This window comes from Mesoplodon densirostris, chromosome 2 (assembly GCF_025265405.1).
Source record: "Mesoplodon densirostris isolate mMesDen1 chromosome 2, mMesDen1 primary haplotype, whole genome shotgun sequence".
Lineage (NCBI taxonomy): Eukaryota > Metazoa > Chordata > Mammalia > Artiodactyla > Ziphiidae > Mesoplodon > Mesoplodon densirostris.
This window is the reverse complement of record NC_082662.1, coordinates 60205474-60224659: the sequence shown is the minus strand read 5'-3', so window position 1 is coordinate 60224659 and position 19186 is coordinate 60205474. Positions and strand designations below refer to the sequence as shown.

Sequence of the window (19186 nt, the reverse complement as noted above, 5' to 3'; positions counted from 1 at the left end):
TCCATCAGTGGGCATTACCCTTAGTGAACTGCTTTGCCCAATGAGACACCTCTTCCCAGGAATACAGGATATGGAGATACAAAGGTCCAATACACTGGACTCAATATGGTCCATTTCTGAAGAGCCACCTACCTCCAGTCCCCCCTGGACTGCAGGTCCAGCTGTAACCATGTTGAGAGGCATCCTTGTCCTCTGCCCTATCCTGCCTGCCTTGCTTCCTTACAGGTGTATCTTTTTAACTACTCGCCCATAAGTCTTCTTCATGCAAGGTATGTTTCCAGGGAACTCAATCTAAGATACCACCCAAATTCACACTTTGTGTGTATCATTCCGTGTCAGAATTGAGAAGAAAACCCAGGTTTTCTGCCCCATCATTTGTTAACCTAAACCATTCTCAACTGCTCTACCTCTTCCTGTGGCTCAAGCTCTTTATGTACAACTTGACATGACTCATCCTTCTACAACGTGGGCTCCCAAGGTGTGGGATGCTGACCACCAGTGTATTATACAAGATAATTTTGGTAGTACTTGAATGCGCTGGCTTTTACTTTAATAGTTGTTATCTTAGCTTGGGATTCTCCAGAAGCAGACCCTGAGATAAGAACTTAAGTGAGGGCTTCCCTGGTGGCGCAGTGGTTAAGAATCTGCCTGCCAATGCAGGGGACACAGGTTTGAGCCCTGGTCCGGGAATATCCCACATACCGCGGAGCAACTAAGCCCGTGCACCACAACTACTGCGCCTGCACTCTAGAGCCCGCGAGCCACAACTACTGAGGCCTGTGCGCCTAAAGCCTGTGCCCTGAAACAGGAGAAGCCACTGCAGTGATAAGCCCACGCACTGCAACAAAGAGCAGCCCCCGCTCATCCGTCTCAACTAGAGAAAGCCCGCGTGCAGCAACGAAGACCCAACGCAGCCCAAAATAAATAAATAAATTTATTTCAAAAAAAAGAAAAGTGAAAATGACTTATTAGCATCCAGGCCTACATCGTTGTTGTGCAGCCTGTAAAGTCACACACCTGTGTAGTCACACATGTCCCCCATACTTGGTTTAATAGTCTGTTGCCATCTTGAAATTCTTAATGATTTATGAGCATTTTGAAATCTTGTATCAGGCTCTGCAAATTATATAGTTGGTCCTGATTAGGATGTGTTCCTAGGTGGGGGAGTGGGAAGTAGGTCCCGGAAGGGTAAGAAGGACAAGCAAGAATGTGGCATCAGTTCCCACGGAAGTGGGGAGAGAATTTGGCTCAATCTCGTAGGGAGCCCTGTAGACAGTGGAGATTCACCCTGAAGTTGTTCCAACTGAGAGCAAAGGAATTGGCATATTTATATGGGCATAGTCCTTAGTCACTGGTTAAAGGTTGAGGCAGGGGTGGGGGAACATCAATTCCCAGGTACTTCCAGCTGCCCTGTGAGCCAGCAAAGTAAATCCTGCAGCTGAGGGTGGTGTGCTGACAATGAGATGCAGGTGCCAGGATCAGGTGATGGGAATGAATGCACACCTGGAGCCAGTGTGCATGAAACTGGAGAAGGATCAGAGGGGATATGGCAGAACACTGACAGCAACTGCTGGTGTTAAGCATCTACTTTGATGTGATCTAGAGTAAGAGACTGGTGCTAGCTCATCAAAGTCATGATTTCACAGGTGAGATTACTAACAGCCAGCATCCTATGTGTAAGAAATAACAAAAGTAAGTCAATCAAAAATATAAATTTAAAAAATCATATAGGAGGCACAGTGATATGTAGATGAAATGTGAATGACTGAAGTTTGGACACAGCAGAGCAGAAAGAACGACTGGATGGAGGGTCGTGGATAAAAGCACACCGTCTGGAGCCAGACCCCTTGGGTTGAATTCTGGCTTTGTCACTTTTGGATTGCATGGCTTAACCTCTCTGAGCCTACCTGCTAGGGTTGTTAGGAGGATTAATAGAGTTAATATATGTTAAGCACTTAAAGCAACATCTGCCATGAAAGTGTTAGCTCTTATTCTTGCCTTGCTCCTAACTAGATCAGTGCATCTCAAACTATCTGTGGGATTTTATTTTCAATCTGTTGCAGGCTGATGCTTTTATCCAACATGATAAATACAAAATGGATAACGAGAAAAATGAAAGAAACATACAGAATACAAGGCCATATTTTGTTATTAAGTTCAACAGGCAGAAAATTACTCAAATTGCTATAAAAGTTTTTACATGCTCACCTTCAATTTCTGTGCTTATCCCATTACAGATGGGTAACAGTTCCCAGATGGTCATTGTTCCGTGGACCACACTTTGAATAGCACTAAATTAGAAAAGCTTCAATAAACCCCTTCAATTCTTGGTGCCTCAGTTTCCAGATGAGAATTACATACATGAAAGCATTTACTAGACGACAAAGGGCTCCAGAAGTGGAAATCAGTGGTAGGGCTTTAGGAGTCGATTCTGTAGTCTGTGGCCAAAAGATACAAACTCCAGTGTATGATGGTCTCAGTCCCAGCTGGCATCAGGCTGCTCTGTTTAGAGTGTATTCCTGGAACTGTCAGTGTCTGTGAATCAGTCAAGCATTTCCTGCCACTGTACCAAGCGGGGAATAAAGAGCTCCCCTGGCAGCCTGTGGCTTGCACACCAACAGCTACCGCCATCCACAGGTTGCAAGAATCACAGTCCTGGGGCAGAGCATCCAACCACAGACTTCTTATCCCCGCAGTACCCCTTCTACAGCCTGGTCAAAAGATTTCACCGAGAATGATACTTGAGCAGGGGTCTGGAGGGAAGAAAGAGTGAAGATAATGTCCTCACTGCAATCCTTGGCTCCTGGCTTCCCTAGGCCTCACTTCTCCTCAGTTGGTGAAACTCAGCTCACAGACATCCTTCACCAACGCTTTAACACTCCATTTCAAGTCTGGACTCTGCCCACACTGGTTTTAAGTGAGCTACTTTGGCCTTCTCTTCTCTTTTATCTCCACCCTGTCAAACAGGAAAGCAGATACCTAGGAACCTGCAAGAAGTCCACTGAGTGGTAAGATTTCTGCACATCCAACTTTTTGACTCTTTCTGGACTCTTTCTGGACTTTTTGAGGGTGAGTCCCCCGTCTGATTCATCTTTGTGTCTCTCCAATCACCATTATTGCAATGCTTGGCACACATCAGGTGCTCAATGAGTGTGCGTTGAATGGCTGTATATACGAATAGTCAGAAGTCTGTGGAAACAGAAGTGGCTTTTCAAACTACCCCACCCTGAATCCATTCATTAAGCAGAACTCTACCAGGTACTGGGCGTTCGGAAACACAAATCTCAGGGCGAGAGATGGAGAGGAAGCGCATGATGAGTGGATGTACTAAAAATTCAACAATCCGCAGTTATAGCTCCATTTTCTGGAAAGCAAAGTCTCTCTGTGGCCCCAGGGCCCTTTAAATTTTACTGTGACTGTTTTCTTAAGAAATTCCTGGAGCAGAGCCTAACTTTTGTGTAGGGGGTTGGCGGCGTGCATATTGGCGGCCTAAGGGACGGCTGGCTTAAGGGTTGCCGAGCGTTCGAGCGTTCGCACGCGAAGGAAACTTCTCAGGAATCAGAGCGACCCGGTGGAGGGCTGTGAAGTGGGGCGGCCCGAGAATCCTTGAACTTCCAAGGCTACGGGGAAGTCGGGGAAGGGAAACTGGGGGTGGCCAAGGCGGCCAGACGTTTGCAGGACTTCAACGCTCCCGACTTTCCCCCCCTGCCGGCCCAGACCTGACACGGGTTCGGCGGCCGAACCAGGGAACAGCCAGGGCGTCTGGGCAGGAGGGAGGAGGGCCGGGCCGGGAGGAAGGAGTCCGAGGCTGCCGCCGCCCCGCCCGTCGGGCTGTCCGCCCCGCCTACCCGAGCGAGGCGGAGCCGGCGCCCGCCCGGAGGAGCAGCAGGAGGAGAGGTCGGAGTCGTCTCCAGGAGCCCTCAGAGACAGAGTCCCCGGCAGCGGCGGTGACGGCAGGGGCAGCGCACCGGCAGGCGAGTGAGCACCGAGCGGCGGGCGCAGGTGGCGGGTCCGGTCCCCGAGGGAACAGGGGCGCAGCGCGGGGCGTCGGCTGGCCAGTTCGGGAGCCGCCTCCGAGTTCCCGGTGCTGGGAAGCGAGATGGAGGGAGGGAACGGAGGAAGGAAGGAAGGAGGAAAGAGTGTCCCGGAGGGCGGGGACTGGTCGGGGCACTGGGCGCCGGAGACCGGGATGGGGGAGGGAGGGAAAGGGACGCCGAGACCCGGAGGCAGAAGGCGCTCTCGCCCTCGACGGGCGGCGGTCGGAGGGCGCAGGAAGCCAGGGGCCCTGCGGGGCCAGGGCTGGGGACGCGGCCCCCGGGACGAGGGCGGGAGTGGGAGGAGAGGTCTCCCAGCTCGCTCGCTTGCTTCCTGGTCTGCCCGCGGCCGTGCGCCCCGCACCGGGTTGGGGCTGGGAGGCTCCGGCGTTCCTCGCTCGTGCTTGCGGTGGTGCCAGGTTCGGGAGGAGGGCGGACAACTGGGGGAGACCGGGGCGCCACGCCCCTCTTCCCTACTTTCTTCCGTTCTTTCTGGGGACTAGGCGGCGTGTGCGCAGACCTGGAACCCGCTCGGCGCTGGGGGTCTGGCGGGGAAATAGCGGGTCACAGCGAGGACTCAGATCACACATCCCGCGAGGGACCCCTGAGCAGTGAGTGGCCCGGAGACTTTGCGGATGGTATGAGGAGGTCAAGACTCAGACGTGAGTCTTGCGTGATTTTTTTAAAAGTACTGCCCCGACACTTATTGCGTGGATCAGAGTGACTTTTTTTAAAATTTTAACTAGGGCATATCAATTAAAGCTAATTTTAAAATGCTGTCACTGAAGTCGCCCGACACTCACTTGTCCCTCGCCTTCTGTTTGTGTCTTGTAAACTTGACTTAAACCATTCATAACTTTCGAAAAGGACCCCGTGATTCTCGTTAGAACCCCGCCGTGGAGTGAAACTTTGGGCAACTAGAAATCTGAGTGAAGGAACTGCCGAGGCCTGTCATCCTGTGGTCACCCCTGTCCGGGCGAGGTTGTATACAAACAAGTGCACAGAGAAGGAAATGGCCAAAAACCGGCGAGAAGGGAGGTCCCCCGCGCCCACGTGTCAGGGCACGTTTAATGGCTGCTTTGAGTGGAAACAAACCGGAATGTATTAGACCTTGTGGAGTTGGGCAAACTTCACATGATTAGCTTCCTTCCCATCAGTCGTTTCCTTCCCCGCCCCCCTGCTGTCTTTGTGGACACTTTATATTTCCTGGGGCTGTTGTAGCTTCGTCTGAGTAGACTGTCTATAATGAATCTTTTGGACCTTGTCAGAGGTAGGGACTGTGTCTGTGTGTTCTCTACTTTAAAAGCCGAGTTTGGCTTTGTTTTGAAAGTGCTAGTCCCCACACTGCACCATTGCTGGTGCTTCTCAGCCCTGCGTGTAAATTATCGCAGGATGGCGGCCCTCACCTAGGAGAACCAGGAAGGCCGGCAGCGCTAGAATGACGGGGTTGCATTTAACTGTTGCCAAAACAGTCACATTCAAGTAAGGAGCTGTTTTGATTCTTTAAAAAAAAAAAAAAAAAAAAAAACAAAGTATATGTGTCAGCAAGACCTGTTTTAAATAAACAAACATGATTCGCACATCATTTTTTAAAGTAATCAAACGTTTTACAGAGACTTCAGTGATAAAAGGACTTTGGGATCAACCGTTCAGTTTCTTTGCCTTCTCTAACGGTAAACTAACACCATAAAACCCTGGTTTAAGTCCAAAAAATGCTGAACAATCTAAGGGCTGCGTCTTTAGGCCTTATAAAAAAAAATGCAGTTGTATTTTTACTGTTTTTAACCCAGGTAATTCAGGAAGGTGTTGAATCTGGACAGCATTTAGATTTGTGTAGAAATACATAAAAATGTGGATCTGTGTTTCACAAGAAACCGGAAAGATTAATACTATAAAAATTTTCAATGTCACAAGCTCCAGCCTCATTTGAAAGCCTCGCTCTCTAACAATGAGATTTGCGGTGTCGGGCTTACGTTGTCATTTGTTGAAGGACATGGGTGGTCGTCATGTTGTGACAGCAAAAAGCTGCTTAGTCGAAACACTTGAAGAAATGGCTAGCTAATATCAGATTAGTTTTGTTTACCTCTTTCTGAGAGAAGAAAATTTCAAATTTGGAATTATGTCATTTATTGTGTTGGATTTTTATTGGTTTTTTTTTTAAGTTTTATATGTCAGCTTAAGCTTAATTTAGGGAGGCAAGTTGTGGAAGTCAAATTTTTCTGGAGTCTGATTTGGAAGAGAAGCAGCTTAACAGTGGTTTGAGGTATGATTTTGGTGTGACAGATGTGGATGGGAATATTAGTTATTTAACTGTTTTCAGTCTGATTTGTAAAATGAGGATGATAATGGTCTCTGTCTTGAGAATTTTTATGAAAGTATATGAAACAGTCTTTGGAAAACATTTTGCACCTAATACACAGATAATGTTCAGAATTATTAGGTATTTTATCTACTGACCAGCAGCCGGCTATTGGATAAATTAAAAGATGGCAGTTTGAACCTTCTGGAAACACTAGATAGAGCAAATAAATCAGGTAAAGAAGGTACCTGATTTTATAGATAGATGGATAGATAGTAGGTAGATAGATTGGGAGGTAGGTAGATAGGTAGATAGATAAAGCTTCTGGAATGCTAGAGCAGTTAAATTCCAAAGAAGTTACCTGGTTTTATAGATATATAGAGCAAGATGTCTATCCAACTATCTGTCTAAAATATCTAAAATATTTGTTTACATATGTGTGTCATGTTTCTACTACAGCGGTATGAAGAATTATGATTACTGGAGTAACAGTTTTAATGTGCTTTTAGTGTGAAGTTACAGTCGTATAATATTTTTAGAGCCAGGCAATCATTTCATTACTCATATTTTAACTTTGAAGAGAATTTATATTTAAAATAGTCATGCTTATTAGCCCTGGGTAGGACATTAAACAGAAACAGAAATATTTGTCTTTTACCTAGTATGATTTTTAAAGTATGAAAAAAATGTGACCTGGAGTATACAGTTATTTTTCACGTACTGATGTCCAGTGCTAACAGATAAGCCTCAAGAAGTGTTTAGGGGGACTTCCCTGGTGGTGCAGTGGTTAAGAACCCGCCTGCCAATGCAGGAGACATGGGTTCGAGCCCTGGTCCAGAAAGATCCCACATGCCGCGGAGCAACTAAGTCCGTGTGCCACAACTACTGAGCCTGCGCTCTGGATCCCGTGCCACAACTACTGAAGCCCGCTGCCTGGAGCCCGTGCTCCTCAACAAGGGAAGCCACCTCAATGAGAAGCCCGTGCACGGCAACGAAGAGTAGCCCCAGCTCGCCGCAACTAGAGAAAGCCCGCGCGCAGCAACGGAGACCCAAAAATAAATAAATAATTAATTTGAAAAAAAGTGTTTAGGGGCTTCCCTGGTGGCGCAGTGGTTGAGAGTCCTCCTGCCGATGCAGGGGACACGGGTTCGTGCTCTGGTGCGGGAAGATCCCACATGCTGTGGAGCGGCTGGGCCCGTGAGCATGGCCGCTGAGCCTGCGCGTCCGGAGCCTGTGCTCCGCAATGGGAGAGGCCACAACAGTGAGAGGCCCGCGTACCGCAAAAAAAAAAAAAAAAAAAAGTGTTTAGGAAAGGACTAGCGGCATTTCATAAACGTTTTGTAAAAGCGTTGTGACTGATGGTAAACTTTTGTGAGACTGGGTGTTCCGTTAATTCAGGGAATCTACTCATCATGTCATTGACTCATTTGCAAAATTTAAAAAATGCTTCCATCTTGAAAACAAACCCTTTTAAGTGTCTGTTGTTTTCTTAACTCATGTCAGGTGCATAGGATTGGGCCAATTGGAATCGTGGCTTGTGCCACAGACGACTTCTCGTTTACTAATTGTTCCACAGGGACTCAGATCATGCTTATAATATTTTTAAATAACTGTAAAGGGTACAGTATTATTATGAATCATTTCTTGCCTATGACATTATACTCCGAAGCAGCGGAGGACTCGATTGAATAAATTATTGATTCTTTTCTCTCTTAGAACATCATAGCATAGTGATGGATTCCAGGCTCATGCTTCTAGGTGTGTAGCGTGTGGGCAAGTTACTTAATACCTCTGTGCTTCAGTGAGGTGTTGGGAGGGATAAATGAGTTAATCTCTCTAAAGCATTTAGAACAGTGCCTGACACATAGTCTATGCTCAACAATATTAACATTAAATTATTACTTACTGAAATTTTCTAAATGTTATGAGCATACATTATTTTTGTAACAGGAAAACAACTATATGAAATTTTAATGTTTCCCCCAAATCTAAAAAGGCTCAGTAATTTATATAGTCCTGTCAAACAGTGCTTAAGAAGCAAGAGAATACAATCAGGCAATTCTCATTGTGTCTTTTAAACATGAAATGGAGTGCAGTGTTAATTTGTTCAACAAATTAATTCTCCTAGATCTCAGTCCCATTTTCCTTTCTTATTAGAAACTTGAAAAAAAAATCGATAATCCATGAAGTCCACCTTAGGATAGGTTAAGTAGGGGAAGGGTGGTGTGCCCAGTTACAGTGCATTATTACACTAACAACTAATTAGAAAAAATTTATGCATAGAAAAGAAAGTACAGACAAATGGATGGTGGAATTGTGGCGCTTCTCCCCATATTTTTGCCAATGAGCATGTATAGAAAATAAAAGATGATCCATCTGTGTAACAATTACTCAGTAAAACCTGGTTTATTAGCTACAAATAGAAGGATTTTGGTTTTGTTTTAGAAAAAACACCAGCTTGCATAGCAATCGAAGTTCTTTGAGTTACATGTGAGAACTATTTAGCAATAAAAGAGAGGCCCTTTTGAAGTTTGCAGGTTTACCTAATTAAGAGATGTTTGAAATTTGGGTTTGCCTGCAGACGCAGTTCACCAACCTTGACTTTATGGAAACTGTCACTTCCCAGATCCCTCCTGTCCCAGCCCTGCATCGAGGAGCTGTGTGTATACAGCACGCGTGTCAGAGGCCTCTAAGACAGTCACAAAGAAGACATACCTGCCATTAGTTTAATGGGAGAGTTCAATAGGTAAAAAAATATACCTTCAGCACAGTTGTGCGACTCCATTTATGGAGCTGTTCTACATCCTAGGCCCCAGTCTAACCCCTTTACATTTATGATCTTGCCCAGTCCTCACAGCAGCCCAGGTGACAAAGCTGAGGCTCCCTAAGCAGCAAGACGAGGATGTGACCCAGAGTTGTTCTGACTCCATATACTGTGCACTAAGAGCTCTGCCAGGAGCTGCAGTGGAGGTGCTTCCAGCTAAAAGTGCTTCCTTATGGAGGACGTTTCGTTTAGAAGCTGTAACTCAAACCAAGAGAAACAGGAAGAGAGGGCTCCTCTTGGGGGTGAGATGACCGGCCTGAGGAGTATTACCAGTGCCTTGCCATTGGGCTCATTGGGCTCCTTGCCCTCTGCAGCCATAGAAGTCGAAGCTTCCAGAATTGCCTCAGAGACCCAACAGGCCTGAAGGGATCCGTAGAGTCGGTCTCTCCCATGCCTGGATTCCCCAAGAGGGCCTTGAGCGGAGATGGGGGCACCAGCTGAGTCCTGCTCTAGAGCCAGCTCCCACCGACAGGTCCTGCCTGTCTCCCCGCTTCTCTCTCAGGAATAAAGGGAAGAGCGGTGAGCCCCACGCTTTGGACCCAGGGCAGAGGGTGGAGGTGATTTGACTGAAGGTTACTTCTAGGTGGATTATTCCATTTAGTGCCGACTCTCTTGAAAATCATTTCTAGTGTCACTTAAATGTCTGGTTTATTGTGTCAGGCTTTATTGGGTGTCGTAAAAGTGCTCAGGTGGGAGTGTCTGGTTGCCATCCCCTGACAAGGCGGGGGGGTTTGTCTTCTCTTAATGGGTCTGCATTTTGGAGGATTACTGTATAATAAAAACCAGGGTGTTGTAGACTGTTAAAAGACTTCTGATATTTTCAACTCTGCTGGAGAATTAGTAGCTCAAAGAAGATTTTCTTTTAGGTCTGCTTTGGTGAATCAGTTGCTAAGAATCTTTTGTAATTTTTCACATTCATTGATCGTAAGCAGGTGACTTTGGGGCCAGAGGGTCCGGAGGTCTTATATTCTATTTGCTTTCTTACAGAATAGACTACCATTCCTCTTGCAGTCAGTGTCACGTAACTGACATAGGATCCCCTTGGTTGACTGAGAAGAGGAGCATAAGTTCTGACTTAACTTGGGTTGGTGTCATCACAAATGCTCCCCGGGTGGGCTCTGAATCAGTGGTCATCGCTGCGCTTGCGTGCCACATAGAGAGCATTGCCTTCATCCCCAATGACTGTGTGCAAACCCACATGAGCCCATGGGGGCGGAATCTTCACTTTACCCATGTAGAATAATCAGGCTTTTACTTAGCTACAGATGCTACCAGCCAAGATGTCCCTGAGCACTGGACATTAAGCCTTTAGCCCCCCTACACTGGAGCCCTTTGACCAAGATCCCAAGCTTGCAGTAACCTCAAAGTTTGCCTGCTTTTCAGAGACAAATGATTGCAGTTTAGCTCTCGGTGTGAGCTAAACAAATCTAAGGATGGAGAGAGGAATCAAAATCCAAAAGCTGCTTGGACTTTATCGAGGCATAGTGAGGACTTTACTGATATGAAACCATCACACCAGGTTTATTCAACCAGAACCTCAGGCAAATTGGAAAAGTGTTGAAGCCAGCAGACTTGGTGCCTGTCCTGTACCTAAACTACCCAAACCTTTTGCAGTGTTAGACCGTGAGCTGCACATTAGACCATGAGGCTTCATGTGGGTGTGTAAGGTCATGATTGGCTGCTCAGACAAGTTGTCAGGGGAAGGTTGAATGTCTGGCCAAGAAGCAGAAGAGTTGGATTGTGACTTCTTGACAGGGTTGCTTTGAACTCTTGTACAGATTGTTCACTGCACAAGACTAGCTGGCCAAGGAAGTTAAGTGGGGCTCAAATCTCTCCAAAAACTATGTGTCCTGGGTTAGAACTGCCTCTGCCAGGAGGAGGGGGCACTTCATTCTGACTCCGTCAAGCCTGCAAGGCTGGGTGCACTTGGAGGGCTGGCCTTTTCGTAAGTCACACAAAGGCACAATCTGGCAGCAGCAGCCCCGCCTCTCCCAGCACCTTCAGCCACAATAACCCTCAAAATGACAGGAGCCGGCTGAGTCTGGCACGTAGTAGGTACTTAATAAATGCCAGTGGAATGAAGGAATAAAACCACAGTCTCTGTAGTGTGTGCGAGTGAAGTGGATGAGCCAGTGTTCTTTTTAATCAAAAAGGTAAAATTGATGGTATCTACTAGGAAAGGCACATTCAGTGGTGCGTGTTCCCTGTGACAGGCTTCTTCCTCTTTAGTTCATCATTTCCTAAGGGGCAGGTAAAGCCCAGCACTTGAGGGGTCGTTGGCGTTTTTTACTCTGAGTCCAGCACCAACAAATGTGCTCAGCATTGCCTGGTACCTGCGGGGCTCCTGCAGTGGTGCCTCCTGGGAATGGACAAAGGGATCCATGGTGTTTATTGACCAGCTGTGGGCCCTCCTCTTGGGGACAGGATGCAAAGGACACTGGCTGCAGGAGCCTTTGGAATTTACCTATGAGTGGCTGCTTCTTGTGTAGAAAGACTTTTCTAGTTTAGGGTAAGAAGTGGGGAGCCTTGTTGCTAAAGCCACTGACAACTGAGGAAGGGGCTTGTCTGTGTCCCTTGCAGTGCCAGCTGCCGCTTGCATGCCTCTCTTTTAAGTTGATCCTTTAGAAAGCAGACTCTCAGAATTAACCTCCTCTTGGCTCCCCTCCTGAGGGGCAATCCGCACAGCAGGTAGGATCAGCCATGTTTAGTGGGTCAAACTGCTAAGACAGTGGTTCTGTGCATAGAGGTGCTGGCTTGCACTTAGGACCTTGGCCTTCTGCTGTTTTATGGAGGGGCCGCACCTTGTGAAAAATGCCCAAAGGTGCAGAAACGTGAACGCCTTTCGCATTTAGCCTGGTTAAATGCAGCTTTCTTCAGGCAAACTCAGATTCCCAAAACAGGAATAGCAGGAGATAACAATTCCTAATAAGGATTTCCCACAGAATTTCTTTTCGTTCTTTATTTTGGCTGCATTGGGTCTTTGCTGCTGCGCGCGGGCTTTCTCTAGTTGTGGCGAGCAGGGGCTGCTCTTCATTGCGGTGCGCGGGCTTCTCTTGTTGTGGAGCACGGGCTCTAGGCACGTGGGCTTCAGTAGTTGCAGCACACGGGCTCAGTAGTTGCGCCTCGCGGGCTCTAGAGCTCAGGCTCAGTAGTTGTGGCACATGGGCTTAGTTGCTCCGTGGCATGTGGGATCTTCTTGGACCTGGGATCGAGCCCACATCCCCTGCCTTGGCAGGCGGATTCTTAACCACTGCGCCACCAAGGAAGTCCCTCACAGAATTTCTTGAGAGAGCAAACTTACCTGTTACATTTATGGTATGATTTGATTTTACAAAATTCCAGGATTCTCAACTTTTCAGGAATATCTCTCTGTTGAATTAAGCAGAATATTCCGGCACATGCTTTGCCCTCTTTTTTTGACATAAATATTTGATGAGCAGCATGCTTCAGCCATTACTGTCCAAGTCCAGAAAGCAAATAAATGCGCCTGGCATGCTGCCTGGGAGGGAATCCTCGTGTTTCTGCCTTTGCCTCCAATTCACCTCCAGTTCTCTGATTTCCTCCTGCTGTAATAAATGTCAAGGGGCTCAGGGACACCCACACCCAGCAGGTGATACCACACAGGGCAGAGACCCCCTCTCCATGCACGCCTCCTGAGCTCTGGATCCAGGTTCCTCTGATTTACTGATGCCAACGTGAGAATTCACCTGCCTCAACCCAGGTTAGCTTTGTTTCTTCAAGCTGGGATTGTCCTATTCTTCACACTCCTGTGAAAAAATGGTTTATACAACCTCTCCATTTTAAAAAAATTGGTAATGTATTTATATGGTTTACCCCCATATAAAAAGGTAAACACTGAGAAATCTTGCTCCCGTCCAAGCCTTTTCTACATTCTCTACAGGCTGCAACTTGTAAATACAAGCAAATGAGAGTGTGCATGTGTGTGCGTGTGTGTGTGTATTTAATGCTTCCCCCTTCTTTCACAAAAAGTGGTATATTATATATACTGTTCTGTGTCTTGCTTTTTAAAATTAGCAGTCTGTCCTGGAGATCTCTCTCTATCCGCACGCTCGTTTTCCATTGTGTAGATGTAGCATGGTTTATTCGACCAGTCCCCTATGGCTGGACCTTTGAATTGTTCCCAGTCTTTCGCTATTACCCACAGCGCTGCAACAAATAAAGGTGTCATCTTGCTTTTGTGCGGGTGGACCTAGAGGATTGATTCCCGGGAGCGGGACTGCTGACTCGCAGGGCCCTGTCAGCCCCTTGGGAAGGGTTGGCTCATTTTGCCCTCTGCTCAGCAGCTATCCGATGGCCTGTCTCCCCATAGCCCCACCGGCACGGAGGGTGTCAGCTCTTTTTATTTTTGCTAATCTCATTGATGAGAAATGGTAATTAGGGTTGGTTAAATTTTGCGAATTGTGAGTGAGTGAGAGGATTGGGGCCGTTTGTACATCTTCTCCTGTGGGCAGTCCAGGCCTGCTGATCCCCCCGTGGGCGTTTATCTACCTTTCCTCCTGAAGCTAAGCCTCTTGCCTACACCACTGTCAAAATCTCTAAAATACAGACTTAAGAATGTGATAGCTCTTTTGGGCCCAAGGGTAGAGTGGGCTGCCAAATTGTCAGTACAGATTCGAGAGAAGTGGAAAGTAGGGTTTTATGCCAGTTGCTAATGTCTGATTTATAAATAGTTTTCGGCTAATGGTATCATTAAACTGCGGCTTCTCCAAAACCATTATGAAGCTGACCTTCTAGTCTAGAATTTCTCCCTCTCAAACAAAAACAAGAGAGATTGAGAATATATAAATTCCAATGGCATTCCCTGCAAAATCTTCTAAGAAATCTATATTTTTCCTTTCATATGCATCTCCTGAAAGGTCATACACGCCACATTCTTTTGTGTGCATACCTGCTGACCTGCTGAATAGGGCTCTTGTTCGCCCATTGATTTAACCATCAGAGAGCTGTCTACTCTTATTTCCAGGGTGAAAGAAAAGAGGTAAGTAAAAGTACAAGGTAAAGAGACTGGCCAGAGTTCAGGATTCGACGAAGGGTGCAGGGTTGGAGTTCCACAGTCATCTCTCTCTTTTTTTTTTTTTTTTGCGGTACCCAGGCTTCTCACCGTTGTGGCCTCTCCCGTTGCGGAGCACAGGCTCCGGACGCGCAGGCTCAGCGGCCATGGCTCACGGGCCCAGCCACTCCGTGGCATGTGGGATCTTCCTGGACTGGGGCACGAACCCGTGTCCCCTGCATCGGCAGGCGGACTCTCAACCACTGTGCCACCAGGGAAGCCCTTGCTTTTTGAGGTGCTCTTTCAGTCAGCTCTTGGGATGCTTTTTTAATATAAAATTAATTTTCATCTTTTTAAAAATGAAATCCACCGAAAGAGAAATTTTGGTTGAGGGAAAAGATGACTGTGTGTGGCTTATTTCTTTACTTTTTGCTTTTAGAAATTCAAATGAGGCAGTCCTGTATAAAGTTAGCCTCCATCTCCATCAAAAAAGAAAAACAAAAAAACAAAAAAAGCAAAACCAAGAAAACCCTAGCACCACGACAAATTCTCCTTCTCAGAGTTTCCACGTTTAGCAGAGGTCCATGAAATCTCTAGAGAGGACGCTATGATCTTCCACCCCCAGCGCTGTCTTTTGAGCTACAAAATGTGTGGATTATTACCTTGTGAAGTTGGGTTTTCAGCTCTCTGGATGCTTTGTTTTCCTTCCAGTGCTCCTGTCGCTGTAGTGTTGAGCTCCTGCACTATAGTCTCAGCTCTGTAAGAACAGGCTCTTGGTCTGTTGTTCTAGCCCAGGACCTAGAAGGGTATCTAGCACCTTGGAGTGCTCCATCAATGGATAAATGAATGCTGCTGAGGGTAGCTGCCTTCTGGACCTGGCTGGGTCTTTGTGGTCAACCATGTTAGTGATCCCATGTTAGACAGGGGCCTGGGCTGGGGGTCACGTTAGCCATTCCTTGGCCTTTGGGCAGGATGCTCCAGCCCTTGTGCACCCTCTGACGGTGTGCATGATGGTTTAAGAGCTCAGGCTTGCAGTCTGATTCACCTGGGCAAGTCACCTGACCTCGAAGAGCCTCTGCTTTCCCATTGCAAAATAAAGGTAATGACACCATGTTTCAACAAATCTAAGGTGCCATCAATTATGAGATGTGCCGTTATTCTATGAGCCACTAAGAAAGAAAAAAGAAATTGCTGCCAATTCAACTGTAGCTCCCATTAATCCCAAGAATGTATTGGTTTTCTATGGCTGCCACAACAGATTACCACAAATTTAGCCACTTAAAGCAACACACATGTATTATCTCACAATTCTGACATCAAAAGTCATCACGGTTTTAGCTGGTTTCTCTGCTCTGGGTTTTACAAGTCCGAAATCTTATTGGGAGGTTCTGGGAAGAATCCATTTGCAGGGTCGTTCAGGTTGTTGGTAGAATCCAGTTCCTTGCAGTTGTAGGATTGAGGTTCTTGTCTTGTTGATGGCTGTCAGCGGGGGACCACCCTCAGCTCTCAGAGACCTCTCCTGGGTCCTTGCACTTGGCCCCTACATCTCAGATGATGAATCCTTCTCATGCCTGGAATCTCTTTGAGGCCCCCTCTCCTCCATCCCTCTGCTTCCAGCCAGAGAGAGTTCTCTGCTTTTAGGGCTCATTTGCTTCAATTGGGCCCACCTGGATATTCCAGCCTACTCTCCCTTACTTACACCTGCAAAGTCCTTTCTGCTGTGTAACATAACATATTCATAGATTTCAGGGATTAGGGCAGGGACATCTTTGGGGCGCCATTCTGACTACTACAGTCATCCTAGTATCAGGGATGTTAAAATGTGAGCAGAATATGTTTCTTAGAATTGATTAAATACTATCTTTGGTTGAAAAATTAAAGAGCTACTAAGGTATGTAAAGCATTCAGGGTGTCAATAGTAAGTGCTCAGGCGTTAACTATTATTATTATAATTAATGGTATGATCATAGTGCTTATATAATACCCTTCACCTTTAACTTCAGTTGAAGTTACTCTCCCAGTTAGATGCACTTGACACTAATTGAGAAAGTGTAGTGTGCGGGCAGCTAATTTGATGACAGTGATGGTGATAGTTACTCCTTGAGTGACATCTGTGTGCCGACATGTGCTAGGACCTTTACACACTTTCTCAGGCCTTGCAGTAGCCCTCTGAAGTAGGCAGTACGGGCTCCATTTACAGGTGGGGAAGCAGGTTCGGGGAGGTTGAATACTGCTTAGGAGCTCAGCAGTAGTAAGTGGTGGTGGCATCTTGCTTTGAATCCAGGTCTGCTGGCTCAGCAGTCAGTGCTCTTTGTGACACCATATTACCTGTCCTGGTGTCCACCAGGTGTGTGGGCTGGAGGCGGTGGCCTCCTGGAAGGGAAAGGAACACAGGGGAAGAGGCATTGCCCTGAGATGTGTCTCTCTTGTACTCAGATGTTTCTTTGCTATTAACTGTTTAGCTTATCAAGGAGAAAGTTCCTCTCTCTTCATCCTTTTTTTCAGTTTTCAGTAAACACAGAAATGATCTTTTTTCATGCAACAGGTATTTATCAGTTACCTACTCTGTGAGGATACAGCTGTGAACAATATTGTGATTTACAATGAGAAATATATATACGATCTTTGTATAGTTCCTGTCACAAAACTCCTGAAACGTTTGGAATTTCCCAAGTGATGAGAGCGATAAAGGTGTCTTTTGTTCTGTTATTGAGGTGACTTTGGGACCACACCTAAGGATGGGGGCTGTTTTCCTGGGACTCAACCATGTGATTAGAAGGGTGGAACTTTTGATCCCACCCCTCAGACCTCCAGGGCAGGGAGAGGGGCTGAAGGTTGAATCAGTCACCCATGGCCAGTGATGTAATCAGTCGTAGCTATGTAATGAGGCCTCCATAAAAACTCAAAAGGACAGGGTTAGGAAAGCTTCCGGTTAATGAACAAGTGGAGGATGGGAAAAGTGGTCCTCTCCAAGAGGGCATGGAAGCTCCGTGCCCTTTCCCTGCACCTTGCCCTCTGCATCTCTTCCATCTGGCTCTTCCTGAGTCATATCCTTTTATAATAAACCTAGTGATCTAGTAAGTTTCTCTAAGTTCTGTGAGCCACTCTGAGCCCTTAAGCTGTGGAATCCGATGCTATCTCCAGATAGATATGTCAGAATTGAGTTGAACTGTAGGACACTCAGCTGGTGTCAAGAATTGCTTGGTAGTGTGGAAGCCTCCGCCACAAATTGGAATTGGTGACCAGAACACTTTTATATACTGTGTGTGGCTTTCAAAGGGAGGAGAGTTAGCATTGGGGAATTTCTGCTTTTTAAACTATTTTAAGTGTAACTGGGGCAAAGGGGAAGGGAGAAGAGGAGGAGAGTGGTTTAGCAGAACTGGAGTAAAAATAGTAGCTACCTGAATGCAGTAAACTACTCTAAGATTGCAGGCTGCAGAATTTTCCCAAGACACAACTGCAGATTATCTTAGGCTCTTCAAATTCAGGTAGACATTCTTTTTTGTTGTTGTTGTTTTTGTTTGTTTGTTTGTTATGCGGTACGCAGGCCTCTCACTGTTGTGGCCTCTCCCGTGGCGGAGCACAGGCTCTGGACGTGCAGGCTCAGCGGCCATGGCTCACGGGCCCAGCCGCTCCGCGGCATGTGGGATCTTCCCGGACCGGGGCACGAACCCGTGTCCCCTGCATTGGCAGGCGGACTCTCAACCACTGCACCACCAGGGAAGCCCAACAGGTAGACATTCTTGAAAACCAACCTCATCATCTTGCCCTCAAAGCCTGCTTTTCTTCCTGCCTTCTTTAAGTCTGTAGACATCTCTATCCACCCAGGATGCCAAGCTCTGGACCCCTGAGTCCTCCGAAACCCCTCCCTCCTCTTCCCCTCCCTCCAGCTCAGATACCCCTGAGCTCCACCGTACCCTGCCATGTCCACTTCCAAACTAGTCCACATGCCTGGTGTGCTCTACCCCCACTGCCTCTCATCCAGATTGTCGCCGTGGCTTCCTAACTGACCTTTCCCCTGCACACTGCCGCCAGGGTGATTTTTCTAAAACATGGGTTTGAATATGTCACTTCCTGTCTGGTAGCTCCCCAGAGGCATCACAGGCTAGTGGTTAAGGGTTCACACTGTACAGGTTCAAGGCTGCCTGTGCTTCTTACATGCTCTGGAATCTTGGAAGTTATTTAGTTGCCTTGTGCCTCAGTGTCCCCATCTCTAAAATGGGTATAATAATAGCACCAACCTCACAGATAGGTTGTGGAATTTAAATGACTTATATGCAAGGAGCACTTAGGACAGTGCCTAAAGCCCTCCATGAACATTATTAACCCACAGTCCTTGATACCACAACTGTAGCTCACCTTCCCTACTGCTCTGCACCTCATCCTCCCACCCTCTCAGTGCCACACAGAGCTTGCTCTGCGGACAGACTCTTCGCTAATGATCAGACACTAGGTAAGTACCCACATGGAGCGAACACATTTAGACATTTTCATAGCAAGTTTTACATCTCTTGAATCTAATGAAAAATTTGGCTTGCATTTTATATTTCATTTTTCTATCAGTTCTTTTTATTGCATCTTATAAAAGTATTGGTCCATGGTGAATTAGAAATAAAACCGAAAAGCTGATCTTTCACCAAGGATAGTTTGAAAAGCACTTCCCAGTTCCCACACATCCCAGCTAGTTGATTCATCCTGGCCATGTTACCCATATTCACCGTGTAGCCTTAAATCTCTCTGGATTTCTTCACACTGTTTCCTCTGCCCAGAGTTTATTACACATTTACACAGCACCTATAAGTGCTAGGTTCTGGGGATATAAGAGTGAGTAAGATACTGCCTCTACTTTCAGGAAGTTTCCCTCCAACCACCCAGTGAGTTTTTGCCTGTGTTTTGAAACCTAGAATAATTTTGTTCTTTCTTTCACCCATTAAGAAAACATTTATTAAATACCAACTGTTTATGAGGCACTTGATGCATTCTGCTCCTGCCCTTAAGGACCACCAAACTAATGGGGG

At 46.6% G+C, this 19186-nt stretch overlaps 1 protein-coding gene across 3 annotated transcripts in view; it reads left to right on the top strand.

The window, feature by feature from the left end:
* The first annotated feature begins 3888 nt into the window (after positions 1-3888).
* Positions 3889-19186, top strand: part of GNG12 (G protein subunit gamma 12) — a 125130-nt gene continuing 109832 nt past the window's right edge. The window contains exon 1 of one of the 3 annotated variants that reach the window (XM_060089941.1): positions 3889-3978. The gene's annotated coding sequence lies outside the window, so the exon portion shown is untranslated. Of the gene's footprint in view, positions 4003-4676; positions 4697-19186 lie in introns of those variants that run through there. The other 2 variants (XM_060089942.1, XM_060089943.1) reach the window with 2 other exon arrangements.